Raw genomic sequence first — 12230 nt, 5'->3', positions numbered from 1 at the left:
GAATTCACATATTCGTAACCATCATCATCGTCATCATAAATGCTCCTTCATGTATATTTTACATGTACGTGTATGTGTACATGTATGTGCATATGTACGTGCATGCATGTATGTATGCATGTATGTGTGTATGTGTGTATGTGCAAGTTGTCATGTGTGTTTGTGTGTGTTCTTGCATAATTATGTCTGCGTGCATCTGTTTGTATGCATGCTTGTATGTGTACGTGTATATGTATATGTTTATTTCGATTTGTGTGGGGGTGTAGAGAACTCAGAAAGGCCTTGTTAAGGCAACCCCTCTGGGTGAAGCAAATCTCTGATTTAAAAACAAAACAAAAAACCAAAAACCAAAACAAAGCAGGAGACCAGTTCCCGCATTAAGCTGGTCTGTAGTTTGACTTGTTGCTAGCTATCTTGCTGATGCTTGTTGCTGGACCTCAACATTTTGAACCGAGAGATAGAGAGAGAGAGAGAGAGAGAGAGGGAGAGAGAGAGTCTTAGCTATCGTACAAAGCTAAAACTCTAACATTATCTTTGTATAGATACTTCCTCAGGCATTCGTCTATAAAAAATTGTCCGTGGCGATGGAAAAAGTGTCACGTCTGTAGCCCTGAAATGCTGGAAGCATGTAATAATTGATCTGCAATCATTCTATATATGCATATGTGTATGTATGTATGTATGTATGTATGTATGTTAAACTGGTTTCCCCACCAGACTTGTTTGGTGAGGAAGGTGGCTAGTCTCCCTGAAGGATTAAAAAAAAGACCTTCCAAAGGGCGAATGAACTCTTTTTCGGGGTCTACGGCCAACTAGCACCATGTGTGTTTGTGTGTTGGGGTGGAGAGGGCTCCCATAAGCTGTGGTGAAGGCAACCTTTCTAGGAGAAGCAAATCTCTGATTTAAAAAACCATAAAGCGGGAGACCAGTACCCGCACTAAGCTGGTCTGCAGTTTAACTTGTTGCTGGCTATCTTGCTCTTGCTTGTTGATGGATCTCAACATTTTGAACCGAGAGAGAGACTTAGCTGTCGTACAAAGCTAAGACTCTGTAACATCACCTGTGTATAGATACTCCCTCAGGCATTTGTCTATAAAAATGGTCCTGTGGCGATGGAAAAGTTATGACGCATGGAGGCTTGAAATGCTGGAAACATGTAATAATTGATCTCAATGACCGTCTTCAGTATCATGACTGCGTGAGCGTGTGAATTCATCAGTAAAACTAAGAAAAAAAAGTCATTTCTGGGCTTATGGACATTAAGTGTCTGAGGGAGTGGCACTCCTCTGACAAGACGTTTGCAATCATCATCATGTTAATATATGTACTAGTGTATGTATGTGTATGTATTACTATTTGTATATGTATGTATATATGTATCTGTGTGTATATTTTTATTTATTTTTTGTGTGTTTATGTGTGTTTGTATGTATATACGTATATATATATTCGTGTGTATGTATATGTATTTATGCATATATATGTATGCGTATAGGTGCATATGTATGTATGTGTAGGTATATGTAGGTAACTTTATGTGCATGTATATGTGCATACACATGTACGTATATGTATGTGACTATGTATATGTGTGTATGTATTTGTATATGTTTGTATATGTATGTATATGTGTGTGCATGTGTGTATGTATATGTTTGTATGTATGTGTTATATGTATTGTGTATGTTTGTGTATATGGATGTGTGCATGTGTGCATGTGTATGGGTTTGTATGTGTATGTATGTGTGTATATGTATATATATATGTATGTATGCCAAGGACCGCCTTCAATGTCATGTCTGCTTGAGCGTGTGAATTCGCTGACAGGACTAAAAGAAAAAAAGGTTATCTTCGGGCTCATGAACTTCCGGTGACTGAGGGAGTGGCACTCGTCTGACAAGACGTTGCAATCATCATATATTTAAAACTGACGTGGAACCTTCTCATTAGCTATACCTCCTTTTCCTCCTTCCTTCCTTTACCATTCCCCTTTTCCCCGTGTATGCTCATACTTTCACTACGCCGATGAAGACTGAAGGATCGGTCGAAAATTATGAACTTGTAAAAAAAGTTTTTATTTCTTTTTTCATAATATTATTTTGTATTCCTGCACGTTACAAATTGAAAACGAATAAAGTAAAGTTATAAGCTTTTATACTTTTCGTATTCTTTTTTTTATACATTTCCATTCATATATATATATATATATATATATATATATATATATATATATATATATATAGAATGTTGTTTGTGTAATTACATAATGTAAGGGGGATAATTAGTCATATTTTCTTTTATTAAGGACGCAAGGGGAATAATTAGTCTAACTTAATTTATAAAAAAAAATTGTAATCTATTTTTACTAATAAGTAATTTTTAATGATTTAAGGTGGTTTATATTTATTAAATTTAAACCAACGTTTATGACTGCATGTGAATATTAGTTCCTGTCTTGAATTTAATAGTGTGGTTGCATTTTTTATATCTTCGTATTTTAAAATTTTTAGGGTCTCTTTTGTACATAGTGCACAGAATTTATCTCCTGGTTTACATGGTTTGCAAGACTCAATTACTCGCCATTATATTCATTTAAGCAAACATTGTAAGAAATAAGAGAGCTTACCTTTTCATTTTTTTTTAATTTTTCTTATTCCTTTTGGATGAAAATTAAAAATGATAATAAATGTTCCATACGAATCACACACGTTTTCGATTCGTTGTCAAATCATTATTTTAAAATTTTTGTAATAACCAACATCCCTCTTCAATACGACCCCAAGTACTCACCCCCAAATTTGGCTCTCCAATTGCCTCAACAACCTGGCGCCAGCTGTCTAGGAATATACAATTTAAAAAAAAAGCATTACTATATATTGGGTCCAATATAATATAATATAATAATAAATACGAAATCCGCATTAATCAAAATATTATATTAAATCTTTTTTCATGACCAGGCAATGCCGGGCGGCCTATTATTGATTTAAAAAGTAAAAAAAAACAAACAAAAAAAAAAACGACCCGTGCACCACAACCGAGAATCGAAACCAAAACGTTTAACTTACGATTTACTTTTTCCTTTGACATTAATGCCCGAGCTATGAAAACATATTTGCTGCAAGGTTAAACAAATAAAACATGAATTTATAGCTATTACGTTGCATATTCGTAATGCCGTCGTTCGACCTTCACCTGGCAAATTCCATTTTTTTTAAATTTTTACCCTTTTGCACCGATTTTATAAAGTTTTACATGGGTTAACATGCCCTATATATTAAGTTTCATGCTTGTAGACCAAAAACTGACAGAGGAGTTTGGAAGGCATTTTTTTAAAACAAATATATATACGCATACCTATTGTTTCAACTGTAATTATCTAGTGACACGTGTTTCGTCGTCTACGACTCATCAGAGTGTCTGAATCTAGCAAGATTCGAAATCGGCACCCCGTAGTAAGAAGCCTACATTCCTACCACTATACTATCTCGTTTAATTATTTGTGCGAAATGGTCCAGTGGTAGGGGTCCAGGGTTCTTACCATAAGGTTCCGATTTCGAATCTCGCTAGATTCAGATACTCTGATGAGTTGTATACGACGAAACACGTGTCAGTAAGTAATTATATTTTAAAAACAATATATATACCTCTCCCCATTTGGTGGTACCATGTTGGTAAAAGGGAAAATTATTCTCAACTCGCATTTAGGTAAAAATGCACGTTCGTGCAAATAATTGAATTCATTGTAAACGTATCACGAAAACAAATAAACAACTATACGTATATATAAATATATATATATATATATATATATATATATATATATATATATATATATATATATATAGAGGGAGAGAGAGAGAAAGAGGTTTGTGTATGCTATAAGCTTTTTACGCAAATATTACGCTTAGTATAAATTGTGTAGAATATTTGCATGAATATAATTAAACGTAATAGTTAACTAAAGATGATCATCCCATAAGAAAACCGAAAAAACTAATAGGGAATTAATAAACATGAATGCTTTAAAAAATATGCAAATTAGATAGATCTTTTGCAGATGAATGCACCTCCACGACCCATATATAACAAAGTTGTATTTTATTTTTAAATAAATAGAAGAAAACATTTTTTGTCCCTCGACAAAAAGAGGGTGGGCCTGTTAATTCACCTTTCTCCGTTCGTCTGTCTGCAAATTCTCAATAACTACGCCTTGTAATTTTTTGAAACTTTGCACAAACATTAAACATGATATGAGTAAAAAAGTAACGGAACGGATTTTCCGGGAAAACTCCGGTTGCCCCTATGGTGTCTTTCAGGTTAAAATGGCTAAAATTAACATTTTGTACTTATTAAAAAAAATTGATGCCTTGGATTTGTATAAAACTTTCTGAAAAGTTGTAACTAACTGATTTCTATATAATTTTGTTTGTCAATACTTCGTAATAACTCTTGGATGTGCCCCAGGGGCTCATTTAGGGCTAATGAATAGACTCCACTTTAGGGACTATTTTAACAAATTTTCTGGGTATGTCTATTAAACAGTTTTGTATGGTGTTGAACTCAAATTTGTAATATGTTAAGGTCTTAGGGAATTTTGGGGCTAAATTGGGGCGGGGCAAAAGATGGACTTAGTCATTTCTTTTTTTGCATGGTGCAGAACTCAAATTTATATATTTTAAGGCCTAAAACTGCACCGTTTGTTCATTTTCACCAGGATTTGACGGCCCCTGGGGACATTTGAAGTTAAATGGGGGCGGGGCAAATGCTGAACTTAGTCATTTTTTAAGCCCCGTTTACTGTGCACTCACGGGGGACTATGCATGCCTCACTTGTTAATATGAATATCAATACACAAACCCCCCAAATTATATCTATCTATCTATCTATCTATCTATCTATCTATATATATATATATATATATATATATATATATATATAATTTAAAGGAGATTAGAATAATAGTCTAAAGAGCTAAGTGTATTTTAATGTAATAGTGAAATTACTAGTTTAATTAAAATACAGGAAATGCTCGTTGTAATTTAGATATATAATAAGCTCGATAGTTAAATGTCCTAGAGCTAATTCAATATTAAGTAATGTGATTTATAATTTAAAAGTTTTAAAATTTTTAAAATTTAAAAATCAAAATTTAATTAAATTAAAAATCAGTTTCATAAGAAGGAACAACAACAAAGTCAATTATCTGTACGATCGTTTCGGAAATCCGTGCTTTTCATTTGTGGTATACATGAAGTCACGTAGAATAATTATACATAGTTTTTTTGTTAAGCACGGTCTCCTCATCAGCAAATTTAGGAGGATTTCTATTGAATTGAAAAGACACCAAAAATAAACCTAGCATTAAAATATATATATATATATATATCGGCGAAAAAAGTGACCCCCTCCTTGTAAAAAACTGCCCGTTGAGGGTGAAGGAATTAATGTTTTTAGCCAGTTTTTCGATATTTGTCGTCCGAAGGATCGAGCTTCAAAACGATCTGGTGAAAATCCGTCGCCTTTGCTAAAGTTTTAGGCATACATACATACATACATGATGATTGCAACGTCTTGTTAGACGAGTGCCACTCCCTCAGACATTTAAAATCCATGAGCCCAAATGTCTGAGGGAGTATCTATACAATTATGATGTTACAGAGTCTCAGCTTTGTACGACAGCTAAGTCTCTCTCTTGGTTCAAAATGTTGAGATCCAGCAACAAGCAAGAGCAAGATAGCCAGCAACAAATTAAACTGCAGACCAGCTTAATGCGGATACTGGTCTTCCGCTATATGGTTTTTTAAATCAGAGATTTGCTTCTCCTAGAAAGGTTGCCTTCACCACAGCTTACGGGAGCCCTCTCTACCCCAATACACATATACACACACAAATATACACGGTGCGAGTTCACCGTTGACCCCGAAAAAGAGTTCATTCGCCCTTTGGAAGGTCTTGTTTTTAATCCTTCAGGGAGACTAGCCGCCCTCCTCACCAAACAAGTCTGGTGGGGGAACCAGTTTAGTCGCCGGTGACCCGACCATGAGGCAGGTAGTACTGGGTTACATGGTACCAGTAGCATATGAAATGACCTGATATATATACATACATACATGATGATTGCTACATACATACATACATACATACATTCGCCCTTTATACATACATACATACATACATACATAAATAAAATAGGCTTCATTCAGTCTTGACACACTATGGATACCCACTGTAAGGGTGTCTGCACGTGAAAATTTTTGTGGCAAGAGTTGTGCAATCTTCAACCACACCTCTTCTGTTGAATATCAGTGGCAAGTGGAGGTTCAAAACGACTGGAAACAATGCTGAGATAAGCGGAAAACACATACAGCGCCTAGAATTCCCAAAGAGTCACCCATCTAGTACAGGCCCCGTGTACATTTTATGTGATATCTCCATTATTTATTCACCGATTGCCCTTATTTTACAGGACATGGCAGAATCAACGACCGTGAGTACACCAAGACCCCAGTGGTAGCTGGGATAAAGAATACACTGTGTTAAATTATACTACAAGACAGACTCGTTTAAGAAAACCCAGGACAATTTCATGCGTTAGTTCGATTGTGAAAAGGCTCCATCCAAAAGCAGAATTCAGAACTGGATGGACCACTTCGAGAAGTATGGGACCGTGGAGAACCTCAACGCTGCCAGAGAGAACCGTCCAAGCCACTCGGGACGTCCCAAGAAGCGAACAGCCGAGCTGGTCGAAAGAGTGAGAGAGTCTCTCCAGCAGAGTCCGAAACGCTCTGTGCGTAAGCGAAGTCAGTTCCTCGGTATGTCCCGTGAGACTTGCAGGAAAATGCTGGTGAACGATATCAGAGCTTACCCATATAGAATACAGACGCTGCAGACCCTTACATTCTCAGACAAGAAACAGAGGAGGGCTATGTCAGTCAAGATGCTCGAGAAGATCGGGGAGACACCAAGTTTCCTTAACCTCCTTTGGACCTCAGATGAAGCCCATTTCCATCTTGATAGAAAGGCGAACTCTAAGACAAATGTCTCTGGGGGTCCTCCGGACCCAATGAAGTAGCCACCAAGCCCCTGCACTCTCCTAAGTGCACGGTGTGGGCTGCAATCTCGACCAGAGGAATCATCGGACCAGTCTTCATCGAAGAATCTGGCGCAGCAGTGACAGTCACCAAGGAGCAGTATGTGGAGGTCCTCAAAACCTTCAAGAGTGAGCTCCAGACCATCTACCCGTCGCTCATAAGCAAGTTCTGGTTCCAGCAGCTCAAACCTGCCCCGAGATTGGCTGAAAGAGAACTTCAGAAGCCGAGTGATGTCTCAAGACTGATTTTGAGTGGGCACCCCATAGCCCGGACCTAAGACCCCCCCCCCACGATTTTTTCTTTGGCGCTATCTTAAGGACAGAGTCTACCCAGGGAAACCCAGAACCATCACGGAACTCAAGGAAGCCATCAGGAAGGAGATGAGAGCGATTATCAATTCGGTCTGTAAGATGGTCATGGACAACTTCGTGCTGCGCCTCAAGAAATGCACGGAGCTAAATGGAGGCCATCTAGAACATATGCTGTAGAACGGAGAAAAAAGGCCAAATACCCTAGTGTTTTGATGTGATGTTTTGAATATAATAAACTAGTTATGACCAAAGTTTCATTTCATTCGGACAAAGCACTAAGAAACGAGGCCTAATGATTTGGGGTCCGTTTCTTTTGGGTCACCCTGTACTAGCCAGGCTAAACGTTGCTTAACTTCGGTGATCTGACGGGAACCGGTGTGTCAACGTCATTATGCAATATATATATATATATATATATATATATATATATATATATATATATATATATATATATATATACGTTTTATTTTTTATTACCATATCTTTCTGTTAAGTTACATTATTGTTTCAGCTACCTGGCCGTTTTTTTTGGCCGTCTGTAGCTTCCTCAGACTTTTATAGAAATATTCGTTATGATAGGATGAAAGAGTGAATGATGTCAGGGGAGGAATGCGAGAAGAGCGGAAAAAAGAGGAAGAGAACAAGGGGGAAAGGTGGGAGGGGGTGCCTAGTATGTCGGTAATGTTTTAGTTTTGGAGTTTAAGGACCTTGTGGAGGAGGGTCTGGGAAGTTCATTTTTGGTGTGGCTGAGGGCATAGGGATACATGAAGGGGGGAAGGGGGTATGTGGGGGTAGGAGGAGGGGGGTTTCTTTAAAATTCGAGTTTTAATGTTAAAGTTTTTGGCGTCTCGTTGGTGAGATGATTTCTTGATAAGTATGTCTTGACCTGTTGGGTGTTCGCTTAGGTTCGGAGTTGGGGGGGCTATGATTCGGTTTATTTATTTGGTTTTTATTTGTTGTTAATTGTTTGGAGAGGGTTAGCTAGCGGCCCGCGCGCGAGCACACACATGCTCACGTACACACATATATACTTAAAGAAAGGTTCACATGTACACATACATCTCCGCCTTGGCGTGCAAATATATGCACATATGCGCGCATGCAGGCATAGACATCCGCACAGCTCCCGCTGACGTCAAATTTTCTTTAAGGTGCTAAATTGGGTACGTGTGCGTAAGCATGGATGCGCTCATACACAGATACATACACACATCGACACCCATACCCCAAGGAGTCGTTTACACGGGCCTATATGCGCATATTGATTCAGGCATACCTACACCCCCACGCATATATGCAAGCGCATGCGCACATACAGATACTAATACTCGTGAACACATACATCGACATATATACACAGCTGCACGCTCTCACACACGTATGTAGACAGCAGGCAGCGGGCACATATACTCTCACATCCACACACGTATACATAGGTACGTGCACATATACATCGGTACCCCATGTACACACGGACGCACACGTGGACGTATACGTGCGTGTATACGCGCACATACACACCCAGATATACAAACAGTTATTGGTATAGACATATTCGTCTACATAGATGTAAATCTAAGTTCATTTGTGGGTATATAGGCGCAATACTTTCGTTCGATGTAGACATAATTATACATAGATATGAGCATAAACTCATTCCCAGGGTCATACACATAATATTTTCATTTTCATTAGTGGGGTTTTTTATGGTTAGATGTGGGTGCACATGGGAGCGCCGGCGTACACCTCTGCATACATATACATACCCACAGATGCACGTCTCTACACGCATGCATGTACACAGAAATTATTATATATATATATATATATATATATATATATATATATATATCATACATATTTATATCCTACATATATATATATATATATCATACATTATATATATACATATGCATATATATATATCATACACAATATATATATATATATATATATATATATATATATATATATATATATATATATTTATATATTGTGTACAGCAAGTTGTTAGTTGAGACAGATCATTGGTACCGTCGGTTTCAAGCCCGATAATAAGGCCGTTTAAGGTATCCTTATCAAGCTCTCTTCAGCCAATATTCAGCTGAAGAGAGCTTGATAAGGATACCTTAAACGGGCCTTATTATCGGGCTTGAAACCGACGGTACCAATGATCTGTCTCAACTAACAACTTGCTGTACACAAAATATAAATACGCTCTTAAAATTTGGATTTTCCTTTTAATTGAGCACTCTGCTGGAATTCTTTTTCACCCAAAAACTAATCATATATATATATATATATATATATATATATATATATATATATATATATATATATATATATATATATCATAATTCTCTATATATATATATCATAATTCTATATATATATATCATACATTCTATATATATATCATACATTCTATATATATATATCATACATTCTATATATATATATATCATACATTCTATATATATATATCATACATTCTATATATATATATATCATACATTCTATATATATATATATATATATATATATATATATATGCATATCAAGACGGAAAATATCTTTTTGAATTGATAAGTATTCAATATAATGAAAGGGAGAGATGTGTTGTCAATATATATTCAAGTTAATTTTAGTCTATGATCGTTTAGAATTATAATTAGATTCATAGAAGAACATCGAACGTGCTACCATTGCGTTGTGGAGCCGAATTAGGTTACACGTCAGACATGTCGGTTCCACAAAGCGATATAAACTTAATTATATACGTACAGTTGGATCGGAATTTTCGTACATAAAGAGACAAAAAATAATTTTCATTTCTTATCTAAATGTAATTTTTTTTGATGAGGACATATGTAAAGTTCGCCACTCGAACTAAAAAGTGACTATATGGTCTGGATAATTTTACCTCAACTGGATTGCACTGTGAATGATAACGAAGATATTAGCAGAATCGAATCTTATACACATACTAGCTGACAGCCCGGCGTTGCCCGGTCGTACAATACGCTTAATCATGATATTTTAATTTATGCACATTGCAAATGTATTATTATAGAATCAATCCTCTATTGATTATTATATATTATGAGGAATAATTTGCCCGGTGGACTAGTTCGCAATAAATAAAAGATGAATAAATAAATAAAAATAATAAATAAAAAGATAATATCATTCATCAAATTCTGACGTGTTTGTTTACGATATCATGTCAGCTGATATTTGGGCTTGATGCTGAATGTCCTGGAAAAGCCACTTTTGATTAATGTTTAGTTTTAAAATATGCAAACGAAGAAATGATTTGCGGCGATTTTAAATTGTACTCCTTCTTTTATCGTAAATTGAACCCTTTAATATAAAAAAAAATAAAATAAAATGTTGACGTAAAGTCGGACTTGAACAGGAGATCATTCGATTTGTAGTCGAATTCTCTTCCTTAGGCTATATCTCCAGTTATAATAAATCTGTTTTTTTTTTTAAAGACGAAATAATTTGCTGAAATTTTATTATCTCCCTTTGCCGGTTAAAAGTATATTTATATTCCCCTGTAAAAGTTATTCTTTTTATCCATAAGAGAGAAAAGCGATTTTATAGACTGCATTTCTTCGATTTTCGATACTTATCGGATGATTTTCTGTACAAAAACATGTCTAAGAACACTGCCAGACATATAAATTAGCTTTGTGTGAGACTTTCAAAAGATAGGCTCAGCCGTTTCGGAACCTATGCGGAAGGAACTCACACACATACGAAGTGAGTTTTATATAACATAGAGAAGATATGGAGAGAAAGACATATCTGCTTTTACTTCTCCCTTGATATGGCAATAGAAATCGATCCTCGGACGTATTTGATGGAGATGCATGTAGATGATTGGGTCAGGTGGCAAGTACTTTCTAAAATAGCATAACTTTACCTTGTATGTGCGGAGGATTGTATCGGAGGGTAGGTAATTTCAGGACCGGAATCAGCGACCTTAACAACAGGATTAATGTTAAACTTCCATTTCAGATTTGAAGTTAAAATTCGCACTCGTTGCATATCAAAGTAAAATAAGAAAACTTACAAATTATAAAATGTATAAATAAGTTTTGTGTGAAGCTTTCAAAGGATAGGCTCAGCCGTTTCGGAACCTACGAGGAACTCTCTCTCTTTCTCTCTCTCTCTCTCTCACACACAGTGACTTTTATACAATAGTAGAGACAGAATGTGACTTGTTCGATATACAACTCTCACCTCAGAAGTTATTCTAACATATTTTGGCCAATGTGACTCCCGACCTTCTTCAGTTGCAGCTTGAATGTTCATATCGAACTCGATAATCTATACAAAGTTTCAAACTGTATCGTTTATTTAATATTGTTATATTTATTTTATGACAGCCATAAACATAGAGCATATGAGCGTATGGGAAAATATTAGCAGCAGCAAAGGATGGCTGGCTTGCGAAGAGATTAGCAGCAGAAGCAGTAGCTGAAAAAACGCGCATATGTAAATTAGTAAGCATGTGCGTCAAGAAGAAAAAGTTCTTGCGTCGAGACATGAGGAAAGTAAAAAATTAATAAACGATTTGTGTTAAAAAAGAAGTGGAATCCGAGTTGGATTTCTTTCTTTTTTGTTCCTTTCCGACTGTGCCGGAGGCCTGGTGATCAGAGAGAGGTTTGAACTGTAACGAACACGGTTTAACTGTAACAAAAATGCTTGAATTGTAACGAACACATTTGAACTGTAACGAACACGCTTGAACTGTAATGAGGCGGTTGAACAGTAACGAACACATTAAACTTTAACGAACACAGTTGAACTGTAA

The sequence above is a fragment of the Euprymna scolopes genome, chromosome 8 (assembly GCF_053919585.1).
Source record: "Euprymna scolopes isolate OS-2025 chromosome 8, ASM5391958v1, whole genome shotgun sequence".
In the NCBI taxonomy this organism is placed as follows: domain Eukaryota; kingdom Metazoa; phylum Mollusca; class Cephalopoda; order Sepiida; family Sepiolidae; genus Euprymna; species Euprymna scolopes.
This window is presented reverse-complemented; position numbering follows the sequence as displayed.